Here is a 12,595-nt window from a genome sequence, read left to right on the forward strand (position 1 = left end):
TCTCCTGCCTCAGCCTCTGGAGTAGCTGGGATTACGGGCATGCACTACCACACCCAGTCAATTTTTCTATTTTTAGTAGAGACAGAGTTTCTCCATGTTGGCCAGGTTGGTCTTGAAATCCTGACCTCAGGTGATCCACCCACCATGGCCTCCCAAAGTGCTGGGATTACAGGTGTGAGCTACCACAACCAGCCTAGACGGGTTTACCACATGGTTTATGGTTTTTTATGTAAGATTATATGATCCTTTTCTTTACCTCGCTGAACTCCTGAGAGCAAGATGGGTCACCAGCAGCTGTACTGGAGCCACCCATGAAAATTAGGCCACAGTTCTCACTCTTGTCGCATCTGTTCAAACTGGCATGGTCTGATCCAGAAATATGGCCTCCAAATGTGCCACCAGTGTTTCCATCAGTATGTGAAGGATATCGGTTTCATTAAGTTGGACTAAATGATCTTCTTTTAAAGGATTAACCAAAGCATCTACTCAATGAAAAACCATGATAGTTCTTTGTACATAAAATAAACATTTGAAAAGAAAAAAAAAGATGATATGATCTACAACCTTCAACTTTTAACTTACTCATCTTTGATTTCTTTTCTTTTTTTTCTTTTTTTTCTGAGATGAAGTCTCGCTCTTGTCCCCAGGCTGGAGTGCATTGGTATGATCTCCGGTCATTGCAACCTCCGCCTCCTGAGTTCAAGTGATTCTACTGCCTCAGTCTCCCGAGTAAATGGGATTATAGGTGACTGCCACCACGCCCAGCTAATTTTTTTGTATTTTTAGTAGAAATGGGGTTTCACCATGTTTAGCCAGGCTGGTCTCAAACTTCTGACTTCAGGTGATCCGTCTGCCTCAGCCTCCCAAAGTGCTGGGATTAAAGGCGTGAGCCACCGTCCCTGGCCTCGTCTTCAATTTCAATTGCTCTTTTTTATTCTTGGCTGGGCATGGTGGCTCACGCCTGTAATCCCAGCACTTTGGGAGGCCAAGGTAGGCAGATCATGAGGTCAGGAGATCAAGACCATCCTGACTAACACAGTGAAACCCATCTCTACTAAAAATACAAAAAAAAAAAAAAATTAGCCTGGCTTGGTGGCGGGCACCTGTAGTACCAGCTACTTGGGAGGCTGAGGCAGGAGAATGGAGTGAACTTGGGAGGTGGAGCTTGCAGTAAGCCAAGATCATACCACTGCACTCCAGCCTGGGTGACAGAGAGAAAGTCAATCAAAAAAAAAAAAAACCAAAGAGACATTGTAGCCAACAAATAGATGCAATGATTATATTTTGATTAAAAACATAATCTTTTAAAAAGAGTAATTATTTTTTATTCAATGAATCTTTGATATAGTCACTTTAAATTCTTAGGTGTTAAGCCTATAAATGTTCAATGGCTTAGATAATGTCGTACACTGCATATCCTACATGATAATCACTGTGACTATCAGATTATCTTTTGTTCATACCGTTTTTGAAATATAATATTTTGTATTTCTTATTAAAATTCATTTTTCTGTCATGCCTAAATATTGATAAAAATACAGAGGATTGGTTTGACTATTAATTCCAAAGTCAAATAGCAGTTTTGCTTTTTTTATTTGTATTCAGTAACTCATTTGTTTCACACAGTAAACATGAGAATTAAGTAACACAATTATAGTTATATTCTCATACTAACAATGGAGAAACATTTGAGTTATTTTTTAATAGTGCTAAAGTCTTATTTTATGTTTTTATTACAGATTATTTCATGTCAAGTAACAAGAATATGAATTTTAATAATATACTATGAAATTAGAAAATGTGATAGTCACAGATTACAGAAGTACGCTGAAGAAATAGATTCTATTAAGAGGTGTACATTTATATATACACACACTTTTTTTTTTTTTTTTTTTTTTTTTGAGACGGAGTCTTGCTCTGTCGCCCAGGCTGGAGTGCAGTGGCCGGATCTCAGCTCACTGCAAGCTCCACCTCCCGGGTTTACACCATTCTCCTGCCTCAGCCTCTCGAGTAGCTGGGACTACAGGCGCCCGCCACCTCGCCCGGCTAGTTTTTTGTATTTTTAGTAGAGACGGGGTTTCACCATGTTAGCCAGGATGGTCTCGAGCTCCTGATCATGTGATCCGCCCGTCTCGGCCTCCCAAAGTGCTGGGATTACAGGCTTGAGCCACCACGCCTGGCCTTATACACACACTTTTTATTATATCTACAATAAAATGGAGTATATAAATAGCCATATAACAAGTAAAGTAAAAAGGTTACTTAAAATGTTTTTACACAAAAAGCTCAGTGTCAAGTTGCTTAAATTTTAAATTTTACCAACACTTAATGAAAAGCTGATACGGGGGGGGGGGGGGGCGCGGAGCAAGATGGCCGAATAGGAACAGCTCCAGTCTCCAACTCCCAGCGCGAGGGACACAGAAGACCGGTGATTTCTGCATTTTCAACTGAGGTACTGGGTTCATCTCACTGGGGAGTGCCGGATGATCGGTGCTGGTCAGCTGCTGCAGCCCGACCAGCGAGAGCTGAAGCAGGGCGAGGCATTGCCTCACCTGGGAAGCGCAAGGGGGAAGGGAATCCCTTTTCCTAGCCAGGGGAACTGAGACACACAACACCTGGAAAAGCGGGTAACTCCCACCCCAATACTGCGCTTTAAGCAAACAGGCACACCAGGAGATCATATCCCACACCTGGCCGGGAGGGTCCCACACCCACGGAGCCTCCCTCATTGCTAGCACAGCAGTCTGTGATCTACCGGCAAGGCAGCAGCGAGGCTGGGGGAGGGGCACCCGCCATTGCTCAGGCTTAAGTAGGTAAACAAAGCTGCTGGGAAGCTCCAACTGGGTGGAGCTCACAGCAGCTCAAGGAAACCTGCCTGTGTCTGTAGACTCCACCTCTGGGGACAGGGCAATAACAAACACAGCCGAAACCTCTGCAGACGCAAACGACTCTGTCTGACAGCTTTGAAGAGAGCAGTGGATCTCCCAACACGGAGGTTGGGATCTGAGAAGGGACAGACTCCCTGCTCAAGTGGGTCCCTGACCCCTGAGTAGCCTATCTGGGAGACATCCCCCACTAGGGGCAGTCTGACACCCCACACCTCACAGGGTGGAGTACACCCCTGAGAGGAAGCTTCCAAAGCAAGAATCAGACAGGTACACTCGCTGTTCAGAAATATTCTATCTTCTGCAGCCTCTGCTGCTGATACCCAGGCAAACAGGGTCTGGAGTGGACCTCAAGCAATCTCCAACAGACCTACAGCTGAGGGTCCTGACTGGTAGAAGGAAAACTATCAAACAGGAAGGACACCTACACCAAAACCCCATCAGTACATCACCATCATCAAAGACCAGAGGCAGATAAAACCACAAAGATGGGGAAAAAGCAGGGCAGAAAAGCTGGAAATTCAAAAAATAAGAACGCATCTCCCCCGGCAAAGGAGCGCAGCTCATCGCCAGCAACGGATCAAAGCTGGATGGAGAATGACTTTGACGAGATGAGAGAAGAAGGCTTCAGTCCATCAAATTTCTCAGAGCTAAAGGAGGAATTACGTACCCAGCGCAAAGAAACTAAAAATCTTGAAAAAAAAGTGGAAGAATTGATGGCTAGAGTAATTAATGCAGAGAAGGTCATAAACGAAATGAAAGAGATGAAAACCATGACACGAGAAATACGTGACAAATGCACAAGCTTCAGTAACTGACTCGATCAACTGGAAGAAAGAGTATCTGCGATTGAGGATCAAATGAATGAAATGAAGCGAGAAGAGAAACCAAAAGAAAAAAGAAGAAAAAGAAATGAACAAAGCCTGCAAGAAGTATGGGATTATGTAAAAAGACCAAATCTACGTCTGATTGGGGTGCCTGAAAGTGAGGGGGAAAATGGAACCAAGTTGGAAAACACTCTTCAGGATATCATCCAGGAGAACTTCCCCAACCTAGTAGGGCAGGCCAACATTCAAATCCAGGAAATACAGAGAACGCCACAAAGATACTCCTCGAGAAGAACAACTCCAAGACACATAATTGCCAGATTCACCAAAGTTGAAATGAAGGAAAACATCTTAAGGGCAGCCAGAGAGAAAGGTCGGGTTACCCACAAAGGGAAGCCCATCAGACTAACAGCAGATCTCTCGGCAGAAACTCTCCAAGCCAGAAGAGAGTGGGGGCCAATATTCAACATTCTTAAAGAAAAGAATTTTCAACCCAGAATTTCATATCCAGCCAAACTAAGTTTCATAAGTGAAGGAGAAATAAAATCCTTTACAGATAAGCAAATGCTTAGAGATTTTGTCACCACTAGGCCTGCCTTACAAGAGACCCTCAAGGAAGCACTAAACATGGAAAGGAACAACCGGTACCAGCCATTGCAAAAACATGCCAAAATGTAAAGACCATCGAGGCTAGGAAGAAACTGCATCAACTAACGAGCAAAATAACCAGATAATATCATAATGGCAGGATCAAGTTCACACATAACAATATTAACCTTAAATGTAAATGGACTAAATGCTCCAATTAAAAGACACAGACTGGCAAACTGGATAAAGAGTCAAGACCCATCAGTCTGCTGTATTCAGGAGACCCATCTCACACACAGAGACATACATAGGCTCAAAATAAAGGGATGGAGGAAGATTTACCAAGCAAATGGAGAACAAAAAAAAGCGGGGGTTGCAATCCTAGTCTCTGATAAAACAGACTTTAAACCATCAAAGATCAAAAGAGACAAAGAAGGCCATTACATAATGGTAAAGGGATCAATTCAACAGGAAGAGCTAACTATCCTAAATATATATGCACCCAATACAGGAGCACCCAGATTCATAAAGCAAGTCCTTAAAGACTTACAAAGAGACTTAGACTCCCATACAATAATAATGGGAGACTTCAACACTCCACTGTCAACATTAGACAGATCAACGAGACAGAAAGTTAACAAGGATATCCAGGAATTGAACTCATCTCTGCAGCAAGCAGACCTAATAGACATCTATAGAACTCTCCACCCCAAATCAACAGAATATACATTCTTCTCAGCACCACATCATACTTACTCCAAAATCGACCACGTAATTGGAAGTAAAGCACTCCTCAGCAAATGTACAAGAACAGAAATTATAACAAACTGTCTCTCAGACCACAGTGCAATCAAACTAGAACTCAGGACTAAGAAACTCAATCAAAACCGCTCAACTACATGGAAACTGAATAACCTGCTCCTGAATGACTAATGGGTACATAACGAAATGAAGGCAGAAATAAAGATGTTCTTTGAAACCAATGAGAACAAAGATACAACATACCAGAATCTCTGGGACACATTTAAAGCAGTGTGTAGAGGGAAATTTATAGCACTAAATTCCCACAAGAGAAAGCAGGAAAGATCTAAAATTGACACTCTAACATCGCAATTAAAAGAACTAGAGAGGCAAGAGCAAACACATTCAAAAGCTAGCAGAAGGCTAGAAATAACTAAGATCAGAGCAGAACTGAAGGAGATAGAGACACAAAAAACTCTCCAAAAAATTAATGAATCCAGGAGTTGGTTTTTTGAAAAGATCAACAAAATTGACAGACCACTAGCAAGACTAATAAAGAAGAAAAGAGAGAAGAATCAAATCGACGCAATTAAAAATGATAAAGGGGATATCACCACCGATCCCACAGAAATACAAACTACCATCAGAGAATACTATAAACACCTCTACGCAAATAAACTGGAAAATCTAGAAGAAATGGATAATTTCCTGGACACTTTCACTCTTCCAAGACTAAACCAGGAAGAAGTTGAATCCCTGAATAGACCAATAGCAGGCTCTGAAATTGAGGCAATAATTAATAGCCTACCAACCAAAAAAAGTCCAGGACCAGATGGATTCACAGCTGAATTCTACCAGAGGTACAAGGAGGAGTTGGTACCATTCCTTCTGAAACTATTCCAATCAATAGAAAAAGAGGGAATCCTCCCTAACTCATTTTATGAGGCCAGCATCATCCTGATACCAAAGCCTGGCAGAGACACAACAAAAAAAGAGAATTTTAGACCAATATCCCTGATGAACATCGATGCAAAAATCCTCAATAAAATACTGGCAAACCGGATTCAGCAACACATCAAAAAGCTTATCCACCATGATCAAGTGGGCTTCATCCCTGGGATGCAAGGCTGGTTCAACATTCGCAAATCAATAAACATAATCCAGCATATAAACAGAACCAAAGACAAGAACCACATGATTATCTCAATAGATGCAGAAAAGGCTTTTGACAAAATTCAACAGCCCTTCATGCTAAAAACGCTCAATAAATTCGGTATTGATGGAACGTACCTCAAAATAATAAGAGCTATTTATGACAAACCCACAGCCAATATCATACTGAATGGGCAAAAACTGGAAAAATTCCCTTTGAAAACTGGCACAAGACAGGGATGCCCTCTCTCACCACTCCTATTCAACATAGTGTTGGAAGTTCTGGCTAGGGCAATTAGGCAAGAGAAAGAAATCAAGGGTATTCAGTTAGGAAAAGAAGAAGTCAAACTGTCCCTCTTTGCAGATGACATGATTGTATATTTAGAAAACCCCATTGTCTCAGCCCAAAATCTCCTTAAGCTGATAAGCAACTTCAGCAAAGTCTCAGGATACAAAATTAATGTGCAAAAATCACAAGCATTCTTATACACCAGTAACAGACAAACAGAGAGCCAAATCAGGAATGAACTTCCATTCACAATTGCTTCAAAGAGAATGAAATACCTAGGAATCCAACTTACAAGGGATGTAAAGGACCTCTTCAAGGAGAACTACAAACCACTGCTCAGTGAAATAAAAGAGGACACAAACAAATGGAAGAACATACCATGCTCATGGATAGGAAGAATCAATATCGTGAAAATGGCCATACTGCCCAAGGTAATTTATAGATTCAATGCCATCCCCATCAAGCTACCAATGAGTTTCTTCACAGAATTGGAAAAAACTGCTTTAAAGTTCATATGGAACCAAAAAAGAGCCCGCATCTCCAAGACAATCCTAAGTCAAAAGAACAAAGCTGGAGGCATCACGCTACCTGACTTCAAACTATACTACAAGGCTACAGTCACCAAAACAGCATGGTACTGGTACCAAAACAGAGATATAGACCAATGGAACAGAACAGAGTCCTCAGAAATAATACCACACATCTACAGCCATCTGATCTTTGACAAACCTGAGAGAAACAAGAAATGGGGAAAGGATTCCCTATTTAATAAATGGTGCTGGGAAAATTGGCTAGCCATAAGTAGAAAGCTGAAACTGGATCCTTTCCTTACTCCTTATAAGAAAATTAATTCAAGATGGATTAGAGACTTAAATGTTAGACCTAATACCATAAAAATCCTAGAGGAAAACCTAGGTAGTACCATTCAGGACATAGGCATGGGCAAAGACTTCATGTCTAAAACACCAAAAGCAACGGCAGCAAAAGCCAAAATTGACAAATGGGATCTCATTAAACTAAAGAGCTTCTGCACAGCAAAAGAAACTACCATCAGAGTGAACAGGCAACCTACAGAATGGGAGAAAATTTTTGCAATCTACTCATCTGACAAAGGGCTAATATCCAGAACCTACAAAGAACTCAAACAAATTTACAAGAAAAAAACAAACAACCCCATCCAAAAGTGGGCAAAGGATATGAACAGACATTTCTCAAAAGAAGACATTCATACAGCCAACAGACACATGAAAAAATGCTCATCATCACTGGCCATCAGAGAAATGCAAATCAAAACCACAATGAGATACCATCTCACACCAGTTAGAATGGCGATCATTAAAAAGTCAGGAAACAACAGGTGCTGGAGAGGATGTGGAGAAATAGGAACACTTTTACACTGTTGATGGGATTGTAAACTAGTTCAACCATTGTGGAAAACAGTGTGGCGATTCCTCAAGGATCTAGAACTAGATGTACCATATGACCCAGCCATCCCATTACTGGGTATATACCCAAAGGATTATAAATTATGCTGCTATAAAGACACATGCACACGTATGTTTATTGCAGCACTATTCACAATAGCAAAGACTTGGAATCAACCCAAATGTCCATCAGTGACAGATTGGATTGAGAAAATGTGGCACATATACACCATGGAATACTATGCAGCCATCAAAAAGGATGAGTTTGTGTCCTTTGTAGGGACATGGATGCAGCTGGAAACCATCATTCTTAGCAATCTATCACAAGAACAGAAAACCAAACACCGCATGTTCTCACTCATAGGTGGGAACTGAACAATGAGATCACTCGGACTCAGGAAGGGGAACATCACACACAGGGGCCTGTCATGGGGAGGGGGGAGGGGGGGAGGGATTGCATTGGGAGTTATACCTGATGTAAATGACAAGTTGATGGGTGCAGCACACCAACATGGCGCAAGTATATATATGTAACAAACCTGCACGTTATGCACATGTACCCTACAACTTAAAGTATAATAATAATAAATAAATTAAAAAAAAAAGAAAAAAAAAAAAAAAAAAAAAAAAAAAGCTGATACCAATTTCCCCCCAAAACTGTCAGCAATAGAAGAGGTAACATTTCCCAATTCATCTATTAGCTGGGATTACCATGATCCCAAAACCAGAGAAAAGAATCAGAAATAATGAAGACTATGGAACAACGTCCCCTATAAATGAAGATGCAGAAATTTTCAGAAACACTAGCAAATTAAATCCAACAACATATGAAAATGAGTACATACCATGACCAGGTAATATTTGTTCACAAATTTAGTGTTGACTTAATATTTAAAAAATCAACTAACATATTACAAAATATTACTTACTGACAGGTTTTGTCCTGGTCGCTTCACCTGTGCAGGACCCAAGAAACTTCTCTGCTCTTGCGTCTCTAAGAAGCCAGGTGCTTAACCATGAGAACCAAGAGAAAGAAAGCTGAAGAAGCCAGAAGAGGAAGCCAAGCTACAGAAAGAGAGCTGACAGGACCACCAGGCCCAGGATGCTTCGGGCAGGGAGGCGGTCAGGGCTGGCAGCTGCCTGGGTCAGGTAGCACGAGGTGGATCTGAGGGTACTCACAGGCAGGATGTTCCAGAAATGAAAAGAGCAGAAGCTCCAGCTTTCAGTTGCATGGCCGTTACCACAACCAAACAATGTGAAAAGGACTGACTCTCCAACAAATGGCACCAGATAACTTAATGTTTAAATTAAAAAAAAAAAAAAAAAAAAAAAAACTTGGGGCTGGGCCCAGTAGCTCACGCCTCTAATCCTAGCACTTTGGGAGGCCGAGGTGGGCAGATCACTGGAGATCACGAGTTCGAGACCAGCCTCACCAACGTGATGAAAACCCCATCTCTACTAAAAATACAACATTAGTTGGTCATGGTGGCGCGTACCTGTAATCCCGGCTACTCGGGAGGCTGAGGCAGGAGAATCACTTGAACCCAGGAGGCAGAAGTTGCAGTGAGCCAAGATCGTGCCACTGCACTCCAGCCTGGGCGACAGAGCAAGACTCTGTCTCAAAAGAAAAAAACAAAAAGCTTGGACACTGTTTTTTGGCATGTTATACAAAAAATGTCTATGTATGCAAAGCAGAAGCTGGAAGTAACGTTTGCATACTCATGTTGATAATCTTATTATTCATGAAACCAAAACTTGGAAGCTACTTAAATGATTTTTGATGTATAAATGGATTTTTTTGTTTTTAATTGAGACAGGGTCTCACTCTGTCATCCAGGTTGAAGTGCAGTGGTGCCATCTCGGCTCACTGCAACATTCGCCCCCGGGATTCAAGTGATTCTCCTGTCTCAGCCTCCAGAGTAGCTGCAATTACAAGCGTGTGCCACCACACCCGGATAATTTTTGTATTTTTAGTAGTGACAAGATTTCACCGTGTTGGCCAGGCTGGTCTGGAACTCCTGACCTCAGGTGATCTGCCCACCTCTGCCTTCCAAAGTGCTGGGATTACAGGCTCAAGCCCCCACACCCAGCCATATAAATGGATTTTTTAAATGGCAATATACATGCGATGAAATATAATTATACCTTATAAAAGGAAGTTATATCACATGCTACAATAAAGATAAACTTTTGGGGCCAGTGTGTTGGCTCACTCCTGTAATTCAAATAGTTCAGGAGGGTGAGGCAAAAAAATGTTTTGAACCCAGGAGTTTATGACTAGCCGGGCAACACACACACACACAGACACACACACACACACCATAAACCTTTAAGACATTATGTTAAGTGAATTACGCCAGGAACAAAATAACAAAGAGCACATAATTTGAGTTATATGAGATCTCTTCAGTAGTCATGTAATACCTTACCTTGTTTTAACCTGAGTGGCTGTCTCCTAGCAGAGAGAGAACCAGACAGACTCCATTTTAGTTTCTTCACTTGTAACCCCTTTCACCTCCCTCCAGGCATAGCTAGTGTAAAACTGACTCAAAGCACGTCCAGCAACGCACCTGCTGATAAGATATTGAGGCGAGCTGCACCAGCAGCTCCTGGGGACGCACTCGGTGGATGGCACCCAAAACCCCTACATTTATCTCTTTGTGACAGTTTAAGCCCTGCACCTGGAATTGTTTTTTTCATAACTGCATTTGTAACCAATTAATTTTTTAACTTATTGCCAGTTCTGCTTCTGTAAAAATTGCTTCAGCTAAAATCCCCCTCCTCTATTTAGACCACGGTATAAAAACAAAACTAGCCCCTTCCTCAGGGCCGAGAGAATTTTAGGCGTTAGTTGCCTCTCGGTCCCCAGCTAATAAAAGACTCTTTAATTTGTTTCAAAATGTGGCGGTTCTCTATAACTCACTTGGTTACAACGTTTGGAGGCCCCAGCGAGATGTTCGCCACCATGTGAGAACCGGACTCGTTCCGGGCTCCCCCGGACACACAGCAGACTTATAGGGGATGCGCCCCGAAGACGTTCTAAGGCCCCATAAGACCCTGTCTTCCAGAGGGGAAGGGATCGACCACCGGTGTGTGCCCATAAAACTTCAATCCCTGAGTCCTCTGGTGCCGGGAAGGTAAGTCAGATCTGACTCTGTTTCTCTAGGAGGGAAGTGGCTCTGACGGGGACCCTCCCTATTTGACTCTGCCGGCATTCCAGGACGCTGGAGGACAGAGTCCTGGTTTTCTGTGAGGCACCTCTGTGTCTCCCTGGGAGGGAAGTGGCCCTGATGGGGACCCTCCCTTGACTCAGTCCATATTCCAGGACGCTGGAGGACTGAGTCCTGGTTTCTGGCAGGCCAGTCTCTCCATTAAAGACTAGTCTGTCTGTCTCTCTCTCTCTCTCTCTCTGTCTCTCTCTCTCTGTCTCTGTCTCTGTCTCTCTCTGTCTCTCTCTCTCTCTGTCTCTGTCTCTCTCTCTCTGTCTCTCTCTCTCTGTCTCTGTCTCTGTCTCTCTCTCTGTCTCTGTCTCTGTCTCTCTCTCTCTCTCTCTCTGTCTCTCTCTCTCTCTGTCTCTGTCTCTCTCTCTCTCTCTCTCTCTCTCTCTCTCTCTGTCTCTGTCTCCTTATCTCTCCTCCCCCTCACCTTCCAGTTTCCTGGAGACCTCTGTTTCAGAATAAGAAAAAAGCTGTTATAAACTCTGTGTGAATGGTGAGTGGATGATGAAGTCAAGGGCTTGTGCTTGGACTTCCAGTTTGTAGCTCCATGGCGAAAGCTACGGAGTTGGAGTGGGCCCTGGCCTGCGGTTCCATGGTGACCTCATAAGGCTTAAGGCAGCATCAGGCATGGCTCGATCCGAGCCGGGGGTTTATACCAGCCTGCCAGTGCTAAGAGGAGCCTGAGTCCCCTCAGGGGGAGCGGCCAGGCGGGCATCTGACTGATCCTATCACGGGACCCCCCTTGTCTGTCTAATAAAAACTGCCGTAATTGTTTATATACCCTAAGGTCTATTGTTTGTTTTCTGTTTATTGTCCTGCTCGGTGTCTATCGTCTTGTTTAGTGTCTAAGTTTCATATGTCAGGTCACCGATACTGCCCAAGGCGACTGGGAAAGAACTTCTTCAAGGTCCTCAGTACTGATTTTCTACCACAGGAGGTCAAATTCCTCATCAGTCATTTGGGCTGGCCGTCCCCATCCTGTCTTGTCTGTCAGAAAGAAATCAAGTGCTGTTATGGGAAGGAGTGGGAAATACTCGCCCATTTAGAATTTCTGGCACCATAAAGGCTGCTGGAATTTAGATTGCCACATCCCACGCCCTAGTAACTGGAGGGCCTCCACATTAGATCAGTGGTAGGTCCAAAATAGCCATGCTGCAGACCTCCTTGCCCACCTTTTCTGTCATCCTGTAACGTTTCCCCTGCCTTGGAATAGAAGACTGTGCAGAGAAGCCTACGCTCCTACTGCTTTTCTCCCTCTGGACTCCTATTCTGTTTCCCCATGGCTACTCTCCTACCTTAGGAGAGATCCCAGTGGTCCCTTTCCTCCTCATCCTTATCCCTTACCCCGCACATCTCGTTTTCCTCTGTCACAGCAAGTCCAGAGCCTCCAAGATTGAGCCCTGCTCTCCCTCCTAAAACCCTTGAAAGAAAAGGCCGAGTTTGAACTTTTTGCCTTTGAATCATGCAGACA

At 43.1% G+C, this 12,595-nt stretch overlaps 1 protein-coding gene and 1 pseudogene across 1 annotated transcript in view; one reads left to right on the forward strand and one right to left on the reverse strand.

Moving 5' to 3' along the window:
* The window catches only part of LOC126942223 (zinc finger protein 724), a 715,842-nt gene that overhangs the window by 303,420 nt on the left and 399,827 nt on the right, over window positions 1-12,595 (reverse strand). The gene's annotated exons all lie outside the window — the stretch shown is intronic.
* On the forward strand, window positions 280-450 carry LOC126942385 (40S ribosomal protein S29-like; annotated as a pseudogene).

Source organism: Macaca thibetana, chromosome 19, assembly GCF_024542745.1.
Source record: "Macaca thibetana thibetana isolate TM-01 chromosome 19, ASM2454274v1, whole genome shotgun sequence".
Lineage (NCBI taxonomy): Eukaryota > Metazoa > Chordata > Mammalia > Primates > Cercopithecidae > Macaca > Macaca thibetana.